This window comes from Diabrotica virgifera, chromosome 4 (genome assembly GCF_917563875.1).
Source record: "Diabrotica virgifera virgifera chromosome 4, PGI_DIABVI_V3a".
Lineage (NCBI taxonomy): Eukaryota > Metazoa > Arthropoda > Insecta > Coleoptera > Chrysomelidae > Diabrotica > Diabrotica virgifera.
In genome coordinates, this window is record NC_065446.1 from 190,552,693 (window position 1) to 190,573,260 (window position 20,568).

The 20,568-nt window shown below is 30.7% G+C and overlaps 1 protein-coding gene and 1 long non-coding RNA gene across 3 annotated transcripts in view; one reads left to right on the forward strand and one right to left on the reverse strand.

The window, feature by feature from the left end:
- The window catches only part of LOC126884042 (5-oxoprolinase), a 657,750-nt gene extending 638,869 nt beyond the window's left edge, over window positions 1–18,881 (reverse strand). For both annotated transcript variants that reach the window (XM_050649831.1, XM_050649830.1), the window contains exon 1: window positions 18,595–18,881. The gene's annotated coding sequence lies outside the window, so the exon portion shown is untranslated. The remainder of the gene's footprint in view (window positions 1–18,594) is intronic.
- LOC126884043 (uncharacterized) lies at window positions 17,846–19,046 on the forward strand. Its single transcript, XR_007697814.1, has 2 exons — window positions 17,846–17,946; window positions 18,908–19,046. It is a non-coding gene; the product is annotated as an uncharacterized LOC126884043 (long non-coding RNA).
- Window positions 19,047–20,568: the final 1,522 nt, after the last annotated feature.

Genomic DNA, 20,568 nt, shown 5'->3' on the forward strand with positions numbered 1-20,568 from the left:
ATATAAAATATCGAGGAAAATATCAATACCATATATAAAAGGACTATCCGAGAAACTTAAAACAATAGGAAATAAATTCAACATTTCAACAACATTCAAAACAACAAACACATTGAGATATATTCTATCTAAAACTAAACCTAACAATGAACAAGAAAAAACAAAGAATTGCATTTATAAAATACCTTGTGAATTCGAACAATTTTATTTAGGTGAAACATCAAGACCATTAAACGTTAGAATAAGTGAGCATCAGTCTTATATTAAAAATAGAGAATTTGATAGATCTCAAATATGTCAACACGCATGGGATAATGAACATAGAGTTCAGTGGAGAGATTCAAGTATAGTCCTGAAAGAATCAGATAGTAAAAAGAGAAAAATCAAAGAAGCGGCTCTAATTATGCTAAATGAAACCAATTGTGTCGCAAATTCCTCGGTAGAATGCAGTAGGATGTGGTTACCCATACTGAAAGAGGAAGTCAATAGAAAGAAAATTTCACGATTAGGCGATCAATAACATATCGAGTTAGTACAAATTTTATATTTTAGTATTACTTATTGTATTAATATTATTTATAATTTAAACATATTAAAGTCAGAATTTGGTATTAGTTTTTTGAAAGTAAATTAAATGTAAGACCAAATACTTACGATGTCGGGATAGTATCGCGAGGTTTTTTCCTGGTTTTCCCTCGTGATTTACTATGGAATCTCTAACGCGAGAATTTTACTGTCATCGTTGCATTTGTTTGTCTTTTTAAAGACAGATCACATGCTATGATTTTTTTTTGTGACGGATATTCTTGAGTTGGGATTGATTTCATGTAATCGAATGAACTCTCTTTTAGTAAAGTCGTCCCAGGAACGCAACTCATAAATATTGGCGATATCATTTTAAAGTCTTCTACTTTAAAATGTATAATATACGTCTGAATTGCCAATATAAATGAGTCAGATTAAATAAATTATTAGAAGAATTTTTTTACTTAGCAACATTTTTATTTATTTTAATAGTATTTTGTATTTTGACAACTAAACCCGATTTGGGCTTCGAAACGTTAATAAAATTATTTTTTCAATTTAATTGTGGCTTATTTCCCATCTAAATAATTAATCATAAAAATGCCACAAGGAAATAACTTCAGAACAACATTGAATTTTTAGATATAAAACTAACACTTTCTTACTTACTTACTTACTTAAGCCGTCCTCTTGTACCTTACGGTGTCGAGTAAAAAAAACTAACACTTTCGATAGCGAAGAAATCAAAAACTATGAATTTTATCAAAAAAATGTATAGAACATTTTTTGCTTAGAATGAATGTTATTAACTTTTGCGGTCAAAATATGATAAAAGATTTCCACCCCCGAGATGGGGTTGCAACCACCCCCATGGTAAAAGCACCTGTCGGCATCATATAGACTTTGATCCTTGGACTATCTACTACTTATTCTCAAATTTTCAAGCAAATCGATTTATTCTGTAAAAATTGCGAGGTGAAAAGCTTTGGTTCCTGGACTATCGGATCAGATTTTGGACCACATTCTGAGAGAGATAGCCCATTTCTGCACCAGTATGTAGCGAAACTCTAGAATTTATGGGAAACAGCACATGTCTCTCTAAACGTTTCCCTATCTTATCCCAAGCATGTTCCTCTTCTTCTTTACGCACCGTCTCCCAATCGGAGGTTGGATATCATCATCACTATCTTTACTCTATCTACCGCTGCTCTGAAGAGTTCTATAGAACTGTATTTAAACCAGTTCCTAAATACTTCAACCAGGACACTATCTTTCTTTCTATACTCCTTCCTCCTCTTATCTTTCCTTGTATTATCAGTCTTAGCAGTTCATATCGCTGTCCCCCCATTACGTGTCCCAGATAGTGTAACTTTCGTACAGTGGAACCCCGATAAGTCAGACCCCGATAACCCGGAAGTCCGGCTAACCCGGACCGATTTTCATCAGACAAACATTTCAACAATAAAAATGTATGTAATATAATAATTGAGAGATAATGTATATTTGTGTAATTTAAACTATACGATAGTAAAAATGACTCATGGCACACGGCGCCGGTGGCAGAGCGACGTTAATTGTCTCGGATTATCGGAAACAACAGGCATCTGTAGTATTCCTTTGTTTCAAACTGTCTTAGCTTTGTTTAAAAAAGACTAAAAGACTATTTAAAAAATTCTTTTTAAAACAATGGTCTTAGTTTTCACTGTTCTTCTTAAATAACATAACATCGTTCCGATTGTGACTGTATTGTGTGTAGTACAGTCTTGTATTGTTCGCTTCTGTTTGCTTAGGTTTATGTTTGCGTGTTTTTAGTAATTTAGATGTGTAGGTACTCTGCATATATATATATATATATATATATATATATATATATATATATATATATATATATATATATATATATATATATATAGTTCATGTTATTTCAATTATAACGGAGTTTATCTATCTGTTTACTATAGTTTGGTATATGAAGGTATTGGTTTCACCAAACGTAACAATTAAACACTTCTTGCATATTTTTTCTCGATTCCTATTAACAAAAACTTCATATTTACAAGAAAATTTTCGTACTCTGTCAGAATTATTTCGTACTCGTACAGTTTTTTATCCACTATGCAAACTAAAGAGGATATAAAATTTGCTCTTCTATTACGGTCTCCAAGTTGCCAGTATTCATTAAAAAGTGAACATCTTGTGTCATCAGAACACCTTATTTTACACTTAAGGCGGCAGTTGTTTAACGGGTTCACTGTTCTTGCTGCTATTGTTTTTGCCATTTCTGTTATGTATGACTTGCCTGTATTTCGTAATACTTTAGCTAGTTTTCTCTGATTTCTGGATCGACTTGTTTTTTCATTGCCTCTACATTTAGCTAAAGGAGTAGGAACGTCTTTATTCATATTCCTTCGAACTGCTGTTGTTTCGTCATCGCTTTCTACGCTGCTATTTAAATCGAATGACAGGTAAAGTTCGGATCATCTATGCTGTTATCACTAAGATTTAATTGGGTTTCATTTTCGACTATATTTTCAAAACTGTTATAAACTGTCGTTTCTGATTTTTCACCCGTATCTGTTACAGGGTTTTTCAACTCTTTTGTATTTTCTAAAAAATAATCTTCCAGCATGCTCAGTGATTGATACGAAATATTATTATTTTGTATTGGTTGTGCATAATGAGTTATATGGCCATTGTCTCTACGTCCGACCAATTTTCCATTATGTGGAATTGAGTATTTTCTGACGATGGTGTGAGAAAAGAATGACAAAGAATAACATTTATAACATGGGTAAAATGCCTACTATAGAAGTTTCAAGTGAACCCAGTCCGATAAATCGCGTGGTGAATAAGCAAATAACTGTACTTATCGGCTTGTTTCCAATTCGCAAAAATGTATTGAAACCGTATAAGACTAGTTATTCTGTTACGTTTCATAATTTTCGAGATGTTTGAATATTCACATGCTCATAATTCTCTAAATTTGAAAATATTGGACTTATTTGTTTATGTGCAGGCCGGGGAATTACATTTTAACGTTAAGTACGTAATATCTCAGTTTTGATAATTTGTTGACTTATGTGCTTATTCACAGGGGCCAGAGATACAGTATAAATTAAAGAAATATGGAACATAGCTTTTTAAGACACAGTGTTTGAACTGCATTTGAGATAGTGGACCAATATAAAAGTTCCAGACATTAAAACCAGAAATCATAGCAACATTAACATTGGCATGTAGAAAATATCTTTGAACTAGAACCTCCTACTTCTATCTCTCTTTTTGGGAGTTTACTAAAATAGCGAGCCCAGCCGAATGAGCCGAAAGTACATAATCGGACTTAAGGGTCCTCACCGCGCCAAGGAATAGAACCGAACCGAAGTTTTTGGATCTGTATTTAAAACATATAATTTAACCTAAAATATTTATTTTAATATTTATAGTGCTAAATATTTCATGTGTATCTATTTACGGATAGTGATGATTGGCATTATACATAATATTATGTATATTGTTCTAAAGCTATTTTTTGTGGCGTTTGTGTAATTTATTTTTATAAATGGGAAATAAGCCACAATTTAACTTAAAAAATGAATTTTTGTTAACGTTTCGACCTCCACTTCGGACGTCGTTGTCAAAATACACAGTATTAATAAATTAAACAAACATGTTGTTGCTTAGTAAAAAAAAATTCTTCTAATAATATAATTTATTCTAACTCATTCATATCGGCAATTATTAGAAGATTTTTTTTTTACTAAGCTACATCATTTTTGTTTAAATTATTAATATTTTGTATTTTGACAACGACGTTCGAAATAAAAGTTAACGAAATAATTTTTTAAGTTAAATTGTGGCTTATTTCGTATTTAGAATAATAAATTACATAAACGCCATAAAGAAATAGCTTCAGACAATATTTTAGGTGAAAAAATATGTTTTAAATAGGTACGTATCCATAAACTTAAACTTATAAAAATAAAATAATCTATTCGTACCGCGTATGCACAAAAAGCTAGAAGGATCTGCAAATTCTGCAATCGCCTTCTGCATGTAGTCAGGTCGCCGGTCGGTTCGGTTCTATTCCTTGTGGCGCGATCGCGAGACGGACCCATAGGAATCGGTCGTATAATAATTCTTATACCTGATTCTGACCTAGAGGTGGGCTAGAAGTATTTGCAATCATGTAACCGTAACCCATCGTAAGTTTGATCTGTGATTGTGATTTAACAGAGCAATAAATAGTTATTATTTTGTCTAGAGTCTAGGTCATGATTATAAAACTAGGTCTGTTAGAATGAGAAACAATTTTATTCAAAAAGAGTTTTTGTAATGAAAATAATATTGCATTAATAAATAACTTCATGGTTTTTTCATTGTCTTAATTGTTATTAGAAAATCTAACAAGAGCATAGGCGCCAAATTTCGGGCCAATGCTTTCTCAATGCATTCATTTTTTTCGAATTTTAAGAAAATAATAAGTATTTTTGAAAAATATAAACGCGGAATGAAAGATTACATTATTATCTAGGGCCGAAAGTCCATTAGAATAAAAAAACTGTCATTTGAATGAGATATTTGAAATTAAAAATCACACTCAATTTTCTCTTCTTTTTACCGCTGTAACTTATATTAGAAGTTATAGAACACATTATAGAAGTTTTCAGGGACTTTTAGCACTCGGTAATTATGTAATTTTTTATTCTGCTTTTAAATTTTTCAAAAATACTTACTAGTTTTCTTAGGATTCGAAAGAAATAAATGCATTTAAATAGCATTGTCCCGAAATTTTGCGCCTACCCTCTTAAAAACGAAATACAAAGTAAACTTTAAATACCAGTATTTGCTACAAATACTTATTAGTTACTATTTAGTATCCGGATCTGCAGATGTTTTCTCATGTTCTAATAAAATTTGAGTGGTAAATCCTTTATCTTTTTGTTCCATTCCAAGTTTTTCTGCAATAAGAGCGATTCTATTTTCTGTGCTATTTCCGCATTTGTTGGATCCTTAAAAGGAATTAGTCGAAACCTTATTCTGCCAAGAAAAGTTGAAACAGTTTATCGACAGTTTAATAAAATACTCATACATTGTTGAACTAGTGTTTACGTACATATTTGTTATGCTTATAATAGCCTTAACAATTTCTTCTAGCTGAATAAATCTTTCCAACATATAAAATGTCGAATTACAACCTGTGGAAACATCTTGCAGTAATTTGAGAGGATTCCCGTTTCCTGGATTTTTTCAAAATCTAAAAGTTTAGCAGTTGCTTGTAGAACTCTTTTTAAAGTGGCTAATGGTATTTTTTATTTTGGTTAAATTTTTAATGATTTTCTTATATCACTTTTGATAACATCTGAGGTAGAAGTTGAAACGTCAATAAAATCATTTTTGTAAGTTAAATTGTGGCTGATTTCCTCATCCTTTAAGCCATCGTTCACAATAAAGTTTATTTATTGTGTGTGCAAAGCATCCAAAATGTTTCATTTTCACATCATTTTGTACCACCTTTAACATTTTGTGCATTATAGGAAAGAATAATGTATTAAAATATTTTGTTTTCTAAGTTCTCTAAGTTTGATAAGACAGCTTTATCTTACAAATATTGCATGATACATAATTATCATCCACTTATATAAAAACGTTCCATAAACTACTAAATTTTTCTATTTTTGTTTGGCACTAATGGCATGGTATGCGTTCTAATAGCAAACCAAATTTTGTAATAATGACCTAAACAAAATAATAACACGTGTAGAATTTTACGATGGTCCACAGTGGTAACACTTATTATTAGGAGTTTAATATACGAATATTTCGTTGCTCTGTTAAATCACAATTGAATCGGTCATTGCGAAAACAATCTAAGACCATATTTTGGGTAAAATGACGACGCTTTTCAACGCCATTAAATTTACAATTACATTATACATAAACATTTAAACTTGTTTGCCTTTCAGAAAGATTTATAACCCATAATAATTATACAGAGAGCACGTAAAGGTTGGAATAAATTAATTTTCTCGAGAATGGACAATTTAAAAAAAAAATCCCGAAAGAGGTCAATTTTTATTTTTAAATTACGACTTTTTGTCATATATATATCATACTAGTGACGTCACCCATCTGGGCGTGATGACGTCATCGATTATTTTTTAAATGGGAATAGGGGTCGTGTGATAGCTCATTTGAAAGGTAATTTAATTCTCTATGCAGTAATATAAACATTTACATAATTATTTATATAGGGTGTCCAAAAGAAATTGTTTTGAATTAAATTTATTGACATAAAAAGAAGGATGAATGTGATTTATTTAGTTCAAAATACATTTTACTGTTCTCAGAAAACAGAAAAAACGTTTATTTGGAAAATAATCATTCTTTTTCGCTTAAATCAAATGTTCAAACTGTTAAGAGGAAGGTGGGTGGCGGCTTTAATATTGAGTTTATGCAAAAAAACAATATTTATTTGTCAAGTAAACATTATTTCCTGTTTTTTCTGACAGCAGTAAAATGTATTTTAAGTTAAATATATTACACAAATTCTTCTCTTTGTCAATAAATTTAATTCAAAAAAAATTTTTTTTTGACACCCTGTACAAATAATTAGTTAATGTTTATATTACTGAATATAGAATTGAATTACCTTGCAAATAAGCTATCACACGACCCCTATTATCATTTAAAAAAATTATAGATGACGTCATCACGTACAGATGGGTGACGTCACTAGTATGATACATATGTCAAAAAGTCGCAATTTGAAAATAAAAATTGACCTGTTTTGGGATTTTTTACCAAAATCGTCCATTCTCGAGAAAATGAATTTATTCCAACCTTTACGTGCTCACTGTATAAAATATTGTATTATGTCGGAATATCCAACTATTAATGAAAATATTTTTACGTTTCCTTAAAAGTTTACACATTGTAAACATGTATTGTTTTCACAATGACCGATTCAGTTACAGACAAAAATCACAATGAATAAAATATCACTATCGTAAATTAGCCCACCTCTAGACTCGTTCGGTTGATTTAAAACAGAATGAAATGGTAAATGTAGGCGGGCTTTTGCATTTACGTAGCTTAGTTCAGAATCCAGCAGTCGACTGAGGTATTGTACTTGTATAATATAATAATTATTTGAAAATATTTTGTTGGCCAACCGCCTAGAGCCGAAATACATGTATTGGCTATGATCCGTTTAAATATCGCTGGACCTGTATATAATTTCTTATACCGGGTGGTGAATCGGAAAACGGGCCATAGGAAACTCAATGTAAAATTCTAAACTGTTGAATTCCTGCTTCCCTAATTATGTTACATCAAAAGTCATGAGAAGTTATTTGTAGAGGATTGAAATCTGTATTAAAAACAGAAGTTACAATTGTTCTACGATTTAAATACATTCCAAAATTTTGAAAAATATAATGTATTTACCGCAGTAGGTATGTGTGGGTATGTTGGGCCACACGTTACTATTTAACTGACATTGAGCACATTATTGACTGAAGAAAATATCTTTATTATTAATACTTTCTCCTTAACTAAGGGTATCTTATCAACTTTATTGTGTTTTAAACAAAAAATGATAAAATAATTAAAAAAATTGACAGTTCTAATTGTTAATATAATAAATTCATTGTCAACAAATGCAATCGTATACACATTATTGTATTGTGTGTGGCCTAGCTTTGGCGTATTACTCTGAAAATTGTATTATATTTTTACAAAATTTTGAATAATTATTGTTCATAGAACAATATTAACAGTTGTTTTCAATAAAGATTTCAATTCTCTACAAATAGTTTCTGATGACTTTTGATGTAAAATAATTAGGGAAGCAGGAATTTAACAGCTTAGAATTTTACATTGAGTTTCCTATGGCCCGCTTTCCAATTCACCACCCGGTATAACAAAATAAAAAGTTTATAAGGAAAGATTTACGATACTTTTGCATAATTATTTATTACTAATAAATGCATTTTTTATTCGCTTTTTTTAAACCAAGTTGAAAATATAGCCATGCTCTTTTATTTGACACCTGTGGAATGGTTCTAACGTCATTTTTTTCTGACTTATGTTATTGTAAAAAAATGCTCTCTGGGATAAGCACCAAAGAACCCTTATATGACAAACATTTCAAAGCTGTACACTAATTTTTACAATAGATATTGCGAAATTAATTTTTTTTGCAATTCCGACCTTTTTTCATAATTATATTAACAATAAATGAGTATATCGAACTTTGTAATACGTCATTTTAAAGCTTTTTCCATAACCTCAAATATATTTGTACTAAAAAACCATAACTTTCACTGTTTTCCATTGATTTGAAAAAAAAAAGGGAAAAATGCCATTTTTTGACACTTAATTGTTTATAAATAAAAATGGCCGCCAGATCCTACACAGGAAATAGTTACAATTTGCTCTTATAGGTATTACCTGTCGAAAAAACGCTTCAGTACCCTGGCTGCTCGAGTGTAATGGAAAAAACCTTATTACCCTGGACTAATATTGAAGTATCGAAACCACGTAGAATCTCAGAGCTCTTACTCTCAGTTCTCATCTAGGTCTTTGTTGCAGAGAATTGTTTTTATTTTTACAAACGCATTTCTTACTACTTCTATCCTGGCCATTATTTCTGTTGTTTGGTCATTATAGTTAGTGATAAGTTATAGTCTAAAAAATCATTATGAAATTGACTGGTCAGTGGGTTGTGAAAACCAGTGCCAATAAAACCCAAAACACACACACTCAAAGTGTATAACTTAAGTTTATTTAAATCTCTTATCAACAAATTAATTTGCAACTTTTTGGTGACATTTTTATTGTTTAACTTTTTTATTAATAAATGTAGAGTCATTTTGCAAAGTTTTTTTAAAGCTGAATTTAAAGCTATTTGTTAATATAGTCGGTTCGCTAAACTCAAACACAACTGGCTAGTGATTTTAGTCGGTAATTTTTTTGTTTTTGACCAATTTTGCCAAAATTGGCAAAATTTGACCAATTTTGCCAAAATTGGCAAAATTTTTAACTATTTAGTAATTATAAACTATTTAGTAATTATTTTTTTTTTTGCCAATTTTACCAAATTGGCAAAATTACTTACTAAAATCACTAAGAGTTGTGTCTGAGTTTAGCGAACCGACTATAACAAATCGTACACTCCAAAAATCAAATCTACGCATCAAAACATAAAAAAGTCAAGGAACCGAGTGAACATTAAAGTAGATACATACTCAACCCACGCCTGGCTCCTACACTATAAGTAGGTAACAAGTAAAACAGACGCAAATAATATTGATCTATTTCGCATGCAAAAAAGTTTGATTTAAAAAACTTAGAAGAGGAGGCCTGGCGCCTTTTGTTTAGAGTTAAGGTTGTTTCAATTTTAACTCTATACCTTTTTTGACCCAGTCCGGCCCTCATTACATCGCATACAAATTGCAAAATTTCTAATAATTTAAATTTTAATGTTTCTTATACAGTATGTCCCTGTAAGTTGTATCCATATGGAAAACTTTTTTATTATTAATTTTACGAAAAAAAGTTATTCTTCATAAAAAGCTCTGCATGGTCCAAAACCTAAGATTTAACCATCAAATATCAAATTTTTTGAATATTATACGAGGTATGTCAAAAAGTTTGAATTTCACTGAAGAGTAAAGTAGCTGTATTTCTCACAATATTGAAATTTGCTATTATGAAATTTTGTTTGGAATTAAAAACTATATTCTAGTATGCAATTACACACTTCTAATTAAATTTTTTTTTTTTTTGAAAAATTATGGATAACTAACATTATTTTCAGTTATTTCAATTCAAATAACTCTTTTATTATTAATTTTACGAAAAAAAGTGATACTTAATAAAATGTTCTGCATGGTCTAAAACCTAAAATACAATCAGCATATGTCAAATTTTATCAATTTTATACAAGGTATGTCAAAAAATATAAATTTCGCTCAAGAGTAAAATACGTTTATTTTTCACAATATCGAAAATTGTTATTATGAAAAGTTATTTAGAAGTAAAAACTATGTTTCAGTATGTAATTACATCCTTCTAATTGAAATATTCTGAACTATAAAGATACTTTACTTTTGATCTAAATTTATCTTTTTTGACATACCTCGTATAAAATTGATAAAATGTAATATAAGATGGTTGTATTTTAGGTTTTAGACCATCCAGAACTTTTTATTAAGAATCGGTTTTTTTTCGTAAAATTAATAATAAAAGAGTTATAAGAATTGAAATAACTGAAAATCATGTTAGTTATCCATAATTTTTCGAAAAAAAAATTTTTCAATTAGAAGCATGTAATTGCGTATTAGAATATAGTTTTAATTCCAAACAACTTTTCATAATAGCAATTTTCAATATTGTGAAAAATAAAGCTATTTTACTATTGAGTGAAATTCAAACTTTTTGACATACCTCGTATAACATTCATAAAAATTTTATATCTGATGGTTGAATCTTAGGTTTTGGACCATGCAGAGCTTTTTATAAAGAATAACTTTTTTTCGTAAAATTAATACTAAAAACGTTTTCCATATGGATACAACTTACAGGGACATACTGTATACAGTATGGGACATACAGAGACACAACGTTATTTTAATAACCCTTTCGTCCCAAGGTATACGTGTGATGTAGCAGATTACGTTTGAAATTAGACTTCATTTTTATAACGCCATCTCCCTAGGGTGGTCGGTAATCGAATTGGCTAACATTTTATAGAAGTACACGGGCATAGAGATGACAAAGTCGACAAAATATCGCTTCGACGTAACTCCCGCAGCACATAATTGGAAATCCGCCATCCAACAAAGACACATAGTGCTAAAAAACGATCATCGCCAAAAACCATCATATACCACTAAAACTAAGTTCAGTTCGCAAGATAAAGCGAATGAAAATGTATGATGATATGAATTTTCAACATTACAATATGTGAAGGGTAACATATATCCCAAATGTTTTGGCACTAAATTCATTGACTAAAAATCTGTAGACCAGGGCGCATCTGTAAAAATATTAGTACATTTGGACGTTGAGAGGTGACTCAAATTTTTTTGCATAAATTGCTTGAAAATAACTCAAATAATAATATTTGAGTTATCCTCCCACTCAAAAAGGTCCGGAATAATGTTTCAATAATCAAAATGTCAAAAAGTGAAGGAAAAATTCGATTTTTTTTCTTCGTTTTTATTGTAACTTTAAAAGTAGGTATTCATTTTCGAGAAAAATTGTACTGACATAAAAGTTGAGTAATTAAATTTCCTGGAATATAGAATTGGTTAAAAGTTGCAAAATAGCAATAATTGCGAAAAAAACAAGTACATATTCGCATTTTACGTTTTTCAACCTTTTATGCTAGACTTAGAGCCTTCATATTTTACACAGAAAAACTTTATGATATAGTAAAATAATAGTGTTAATTTCATTAAGATTGGAGAAATAGATTTTGCAAAATAAAATTTGCCAGTCCAGCTTTCGCAAAAAAAAATTATTTTTTCTAAATGTTGCAGGACTGAAAATAAAGCAGACAGCAAGTTATTTTTTTTGCATATAGAATAATACTGTACCTTTCATTTTCAATTTTCAAAATTAAAATCGATTTCCTACCACGGCGTCAGGAATTTTTTGAAATAAACATTAATTATTGTTGCTACGCGCAGGACAGCGGATAGTTTGCTCTGATTGGGCACTATAATGATCTTTGATAATGATTGATACATTTAACTTTTAGTACATTTCAGTATAAATAAATAAATTTGTTTATTGCAAAATAAAAATACATACCTACTCTGTCCTTTGAAATAACACTTTTTTAGCAAAAACTTTCGTTTTTCATATATTTTAACTTAGAGAATAAAAGTTTATTATTTTTAAACATATCCAATTGTTTATAAACATTATTTCACAAACAATAATAAAATTAGTTTGATTTTTGTGGAATTAAAATATTAACATACAACAAAATATAGAGTTAGAAAATAATATATTAGATAAAGATTGGAAGAAATTTTGGTGGAAATCAATTTTGCAAATTGCATATTATGAAAGGTACAGGGTTATTCACTATATTTTGACCCACTGTAAACTGCTTTATTTATAGAATTAGAAAAAAATGTAAAATACAAAAGATATTCTATTTTTAAATTATAATTTTTTGACATATATATCGTACTAGTGGCGTCATCCATTTGGGCGTGATGACGTAATCGACTATTTTTTTAAATGGGAATAGGGGTCGAGTGCTAGCTCATTGGAAAGGTTATTCAATTCCCTATTCAGTAATGTCAACATTAATATGATTAATTATACAGGGTGCTAAAAAAAATTTTTTTAATTAAATTAACTGACACAAAAAGAACAATGTAAATGTAATTTATTTAATTTAAAATACATTATACTACTGTCAGGAAACAAAAATAAACGTTTATTGAACAAATAAAAATTACTTTTCACTTAAATTCAATGTTCAAGCTGCCACCCATCTGCCTCTTGGCAGTTTGAACATTCAATTTAAGCAAAAATAAAGGTTTATTTGTGCAATAAACTTTTATTTCTGTTTTCTAGCAGCAGTAAAATGAATTTTAAAATAAATAAATTATATATATTCTTCTGTGTTAATTAATATAATTCAAAAAATTTTTTGACACCCTGTATAATTAATCATGTTAATGTTTATGTTGCTGAATAGGGAATTAAATAACCTTTCAAATGAGCTAGCACTCGACCCCTATTCCAAATTAAAAAAAATAGTCGATTACGTCATCACGCCCAAAGGGATGACGTCACTTGTACGATATATATGTCAAAAAATCATCATTTAAAAATCGAATATCTTTTGCATTTTACATTTTTTTCTAATTCTGTAAATAAAGCAGTTTACATGGGGTCAAAATATAGTGAATAACCCTGTACAGTACTCTTATACAATGTATATGCAAAAAAATTTCAACTTGCTCTCTGCTTTATTTTCAGTCCGGCAACATTTTGAAAAAAATACATTTTTTGCGAAAGCTGGATTGGAAAATTTATTTTGTAAAATCTATTGAACCGATCTTAATGAAATTTCCAGTATTGTTTTACTATATCATAAAGATTTTCTGGGTAAAATAGGAAGGTCCTAAGTGTAGCCTAAATGGTTGAAAAACGTAAAATGCTAATACTTTTTTATGCTTTTTTTCGCAATTATTGCGATTTTGCAACAAGGGTGACTATTTTTAAAATTTTTAACCAATTCTATATTGTAAGAAATTTAATTATGCAACTTTTATGTCGGTTCAACTTTTATCGTAAATGAATACTTTTAAAGTTATAATCAAAAGACGAAGAAAAAAATCGAATTTTTCCTTCATATTTTGACATTTTGATTATTTAAACTTCCGATGACCAACCTTTTTTTGTTACACGGATGACCAAGGGAGGGAAAAAATGACCCCAGGTCAAAAATATCAAAAATGACAATTAACAAAAAACTGTCTTTTTTTTATTTTTTTTTTTTTTTTTGACATGGACTTTATGTCATTCAGCCAGTCACAACATGAGTATTAGTGTCATGTGTAGTGTGTATGTTGAGTGTCTTGTTACTTTGCAAAGTCGACGTAATTAGCGTAAAACTACTTGAATTACACATAATAGACGGTATTTTACTAAACGTCAACTTCAGAATATATTTTTTATTCGTAAAATATAGGGAATTTTTTTTTATTTCAAAATACGAGGATATCTGGAATGATATTAAAGTCCAATAAAAAAATAATGAGTTAAAAATTGAAAATATTTTTGAATTTATTAAAGAAAAACATACGCTGGGGTCACAATTTCCCCCGCTTGGTCATCAGATGATTAAACAATGATCCGGACCTTTTTGAGTGGGAAGATAACTCAAATATTATTATTTGAGATATTTTCAAGCAATTTCTGCAAAAAAATTTAAGTCACCTCTCAACGTCCAGCTCAAAACAGATGCACCCTGGACTACTGGCTAAAACTACGTCAACAGAGCTTTTTAAGGGTTTTTATTTTTAAAGTATGCCTGGTAAACTATTAAATTCTCAAGAACAAGAACAACAACATGTGTAAAATGTGTTGGAGCAATTCGAATTAGAAAAAATGAAGGGAGAGCTTTTTGGAGCCATTTTTATCTGTGCAATTGGTAATTTACTGAAATGTATAGACCAGGGCATTTAGCACTAAAGGCACCGGAATAAATCGAGTTTTAAATACAGCACCTAGAGACTTGCATTGTGTTCAGGATATTGTCAGGAAAAAAGTCTACTATAGAAAAATGGGTGGAAATACATAATTGCAGTTTAAAGTTAATAAATGCATCTAAAAGTGCAAAAAGATGCCAAAATAAGCACACTAAGGGTCAGATGTTGTTATTCAGAGGTTTTTGGGGTCGATGAAGATGACTACGTCATCAGAACCGACTTCCGGAGCACCTGGTGCCCAGGGTCACTGCTAAGGCACATCATCTGGATTTTCGAGGGAGTTCGGCAGTAAATTGATGCGAACAGATTACACGAGGGGTTTTTAGGTTACTGACCACGGGCACGGCATCAAAGCTGACCCCTGGAGTACCTCTTATCCATGGGCACTGCTAAGACACGTCGTCTTCCAAAGTTTCGAAGGTTTTTGGCCTTAAATGCATGCAAATAGATTACTAGGCGGTTTTGGAATCGCTGAATACGAATATAACATTAGAACTGACTCCACTCCTGGACCATCTAGTGCCCAAGCTAGGGCATGTTCTTCTGGAGTTTGGAGGGTTTTTGGGCACCAGGTGCACCGGTCGTTTGTATTGGCGTATTCTTGTTCAGCGACTCAAAAAAAACCCGAGTAATCTGTTTGCATCAATTTACTGCCGAAAACCCTTGAAACGTCAAATGACGTGCCTTAGCAATGAACCTCGGTCCAGGTGCTCCGGTGATCGGTTCTGATGGCGTATTCGTTTTCAGCGTGTATACCCCAAAACTCCCCATGTACCAAAAGCTGACCCTTAATAGGTACACTACTTATTTTGACATGTTTATGCACTTTTGGATACATTTTATGCACTTTAAAATGTAATTATGTATTTCCACCCATTTATTTTTTATAGATATTTTTGTACTGAAATTATCCTGAACGCAATACAAAAAGTTAAGTCTCTAGGGGCTGTATTTTTTAAAAATCGATTTATTTTGTGCTAAATGCCTTGGTCTAGTATGTTAGTTTATCAAAATTTTTAATCTCTTTCTCATAGGCACTTTTCAGTGCGTCACAGTTTTTTTGATTTCTTGCTAACGCATTAAGTTGGAAGTGAAAGAAAAAACGTACTTCCGTCATTTCTAACATTTACTCTAGCTGTTGATAGATGTCGCTATAATCGAACAAAAAATGATTTACGAATTATATATACGACTATAATCTGTAAAATTTATAAGACGATAAAAATCAAAGAAAATACCATTTTATAAATGCAATAAACACAATTGATTTGTTTTTGTACCAAACTGCAAATAAAAGGGTTATACCCAAGAATAGACTTGGCTAGGGACATGCCACTCAATGCATCGAGGTGTAGCGTCGACATAGGATTGAGTGGTCTAGCCATCTTTGTCAGTCGCATGCGCGGGATTGCTTGGTTAAAAGAGATAGATAGACCACCGATCGACTGTTTCCATGCTGTTTCCGCGTTACGCTTTTTTGGTGAGTACGCCGAGTCTAGGCTTAATATGTCAATTGTATATCACGGACTTACCTTTTTTCTGTTACTGGTGACGCACTGAAAAATGCCTGTGAAAAGGACCATACCATTGAACAATTCTTTATTTAAGAGATGTAATAGTATTTTAAATAATATCATGATATAGAATGTAAAATTATTATAAAAAGGAAAAAATATAATCATATTTTTTCAAAGCCAGAAAAACTAGACATCGCCCGAAAACAAGACAACCGATTTATCTGAAATCTGAGAGATCAAAAATGGCAGTACGGACTACAATATTTATAACATGTACCAACAAAGTACCTAAGTAATACCAATTATGTCAATGTGTATTTAATCATAAACCAGAGGGTACTTTTTATGAAGTATTGTTACACTTCTTCAAAAAATCAATTTATTCAACTCCAATAACAATATTGTGGTAGGGGAGCCCAAGCGGGGATTTTTGCAGTTACTCGAGCGGATTATCATATGGGAAGAAACCTTGTACCCTATAAATGTACCTCTACTATATATTGGCTCTTAATACAGCGGAGTTCGTTAAGAGGGGTTCGAAAAAAGATATATCCTTAGAAAAACTCGAAATTGTCAGATTAAGATAAGGTAAGTTAAGTATGTACATGCAAAAGAGTGTATATATTTCAAAAATCTGACGATTTAAGCGGGGCGTAAGGAAATGGGCAAGTTACAAAATTTCACCAAAAAAAAGCGAATATTTCGCGAAATTAACGTCAGATCGATAAAATACGTGTTCAATATTTTTCAAAAATCTATCGAATGATATCAAACACGACCCACCACAGAGAGGAGTGGGGGGTAAATTTTAAATTTTAAATACGAATCGCGAGATGTTTCGCGAAATGAACATCAGATCGAAAAACTGCAAAATACACATATTTAATATTTTTGAAAAATCTATCAAATGGCACCAAACACGACCCCCCACAGAGGTGGGGTGGGGGGTCACTTTAAAATCTTAAATAGGAGCCCCCAATTTTTATTGCAGATTTGGATTCTCTACGTAAAAATAAGCAACTTTTATTCGAGACATTTGTTCGAATTATGGATAGATGGCGCTATAATCGGAAAAAACGATTGTTGAAAATGGAAAATTAAATTAAAAATGGAAAGTCCCCACTAAAATGGAAAACTTTACTTAACTTTTTTTGGTTTTAGGACCTACTCTTCACAACCCAATAGATCCCCATAACGCTCGAGTGACTGCAAATTTAGTATACTTTACTGCCCTAATAACAATCTGACAACTCTAAATACTCAATTACAACTACAAATATCCAAAACGTCAAACACATATACTTATATTGTATAGATTTTCTGACGTCTTAGACGTCACCAGACGTTTCTGGGTTATTTCATGACATCCAGAACATTCTCGTACGTAACTACTTCTTCTATTTATCAACTATCATTTATTATCAACTACTAACATTATTGAAAATCGAAAAATTTTATTTTTCATAAAAAATCATATTTTATATAATTATGGCAACACTGTTAGAATTATCCTTCTTGAGCTTATGAAACAATCAAACAGTTGTCATTAACAGTGTCATGGAATGGCGGATGGCGGTGGCTTTTAAAAATAAGACATATTTTAAGGCAATTACATGAAAAAGAACGTGTGCTCTCAATAAAAATGTATTGTACAATCAACAGTAAGTAAAACAGAATTCATTTATATAAATTTCATATCCGTAAGCCCTTTTACGGAATTAATACCGATTGCTTATTTACCTTTTAATAGCGTCAACCTTAAAATGTCAAATGTTGAAATTTAAACGTAAAAAATATGCTTATCCATTGTTACAGTTAAAAATACTTTAAACATTTTTCGAATTTAATTGTTGATATAAATTACAATGATTATTTAATTAAATAAACAAGTTTGAGTAATTTTATTTACTAATAGGTATATTAAAAGTGCCATGCACCACTTGAATCTAACTTCAACCCGTGAGTAATGACCCGTGAATAACTTCAGCCCATGAGTAATGAACTATTACTCACGGGTAAAGTAATGGGTGTTATTATCTATTCAAAAATAGCGAATAATGAGCATATTATTAAACGGTCATAGAAAAAATATTTTTATAGAGATACAAGCGTGTGATTTTGTGTAATGTGTGTTGCCAACCATTCAGAAATGTTACTGTTTTGTTTATGTTTATAATATATCAGCAAAAGGTTATAAATAAATTTCTAAATTCCTTAATTACAGCATAGCGTTGAAGTTTAACGACCGACCTTATTCTAAATATAACCAAAGAATATTTACATCTATGCTATTCGTTAATCTAACTTACCTTTCCTAAAGGTTTACCAACACTTTTTGTTAAAAATAAATGGTTATTTTTAGTGAGCAAGATATCACAACCTCAAACTAAAAATAGTTAAGTAGTCAATTTGTTGTTATGGAACAGTTGTCACACTATAATTACGTAACGCGAGTTTTATTTTATAAATATATCTACTTAGTTTATTAGTAGATAACAACACACAATCACCTTAGTAAATAATTAAAACAAATATCAAAATGAATTCTTTCTGACACTTTTGTTATATTAGGTAGGTATTCTTACTTCATTTAAGTTTTAAATAAATTTTTATCTGTTACAGAGGCGGACTAACTTATTATGGATTTTGTAGATAATGGGTCTATTGAATTGAATAAAAAGAAGTATCTACCTATTTGCTTTTACTTCCTCGTATTTAAGTATTTACTTAATAGTAATTAAATAAAGCATTAAAGAAATTACTTTATTCAATTACTATTAAGTAAATAGTAAGGTGACCAACAACTGTACTCATTTACTGAGTTTTGTACTCTATTTTCGCAAACCGTACTCTTTTCAAATTCTGTACTCATTTGTATAATTTTATACTCATTGTGAATGGATAGAATGGATAGTGAACTTTAGAACATTACATTGCTTCAATTGGACCCTAAACAGTAAAATTGAATGGAAAGAATTTTCTTTAGCAGTCGAATTTGTAATGAAGGAAGTACCTAAAAGATATTGTTATTAATAACCATTTTCTCTTTGAAGAAATTCGAAGAGTAAATTTATATTTAAATGAAGAAAAATTGAAGAAATGGAACAATGAGAAAATAGAACTTGAAAAAAGATGTGCAGAAATCCTTCGGCATTTTAGAGTAGAACATATCCTACATGAAAATTTAAAAGTTTTAATAGAAATTTGTTTATGTTGTTCAGACCCTAATTAATGCTGCTATTGAAAGGGTATTTTCACTAGGGAATGATTATTGGAGCAGTGAGAAGTCGCAACTTTCTGTAAAAATATTATCTGCCGTCTTAACAGTCAAATTTAATATGCAAAATAAAAGTTGTTCGGATGTGGCTACATTATTATAGGAACATCCTCGTTTAGCAAAAAAATGCACTCCAAAGAAAAATAGGTTTTTAAAAGAAAATAAAGTTTTTATCCTTTTTCTTCTTTTTTTTGTTTCGCTTATGAAATACAGTAGACTCCCTCTATAACGAGAAATTAAATGGCGGCCTAATTACCTCGCTATAAGAGGATCTCGTTATATCAGACAACAGTAATATTGATATGTTTTGATATCTCTTACGTAGTTTATTAGGGGTCGATGGTGAACAATGAGACCTCGCCATCGAAAATTGTAAATTTCCTACAATAATCAATATCGGTCGATACACAGGAAGAAGTTTACTGCAGGCGGCGAAGCATATTACAGCACTTGCCTCGATAATAACACAGATGTTAGGAATTTCTATATACAGCCAGTTGGGGTGTTTATTTATCAAAGGCGGCCAGTCAGGGTCGGTAGGGTCGGCAGTGCCGACCCACACATTTATAGATATATATTTTTTTTTAAATATTTGTATCTGTGAAGTAAAAAAATCTGTCAGATAATACAGACTAAATTTTATTCATGGTTTTTAAAAGGATTTGATGAATCCGAGCGTTAAGTGATTCCTGCGCATAACAGACTTCACAAAAAATGAATGATCCGAGCCATTCATCTGACTTTTCGGCTAGCCGTACTCATACCCAACTCATCCGTAGCTTGACGATTTACACGTAAAACTCAACGAAATAACAAGTCGATGAGCAAGCGAAAGCGAACATACATTCTCTCCGTCGGCGTCGGCATTAAGCGGCCAGGTACGGCACATTTAAATCTGCCGGTAGGTGTTTCATTTGGAAGAATCGCATCGGCAGAAATTGTCAAAAATAATCACGCCGTTTTACGTCGTTTGATATTGTAATTTTTTTAAGTTGTCAGGAATTAT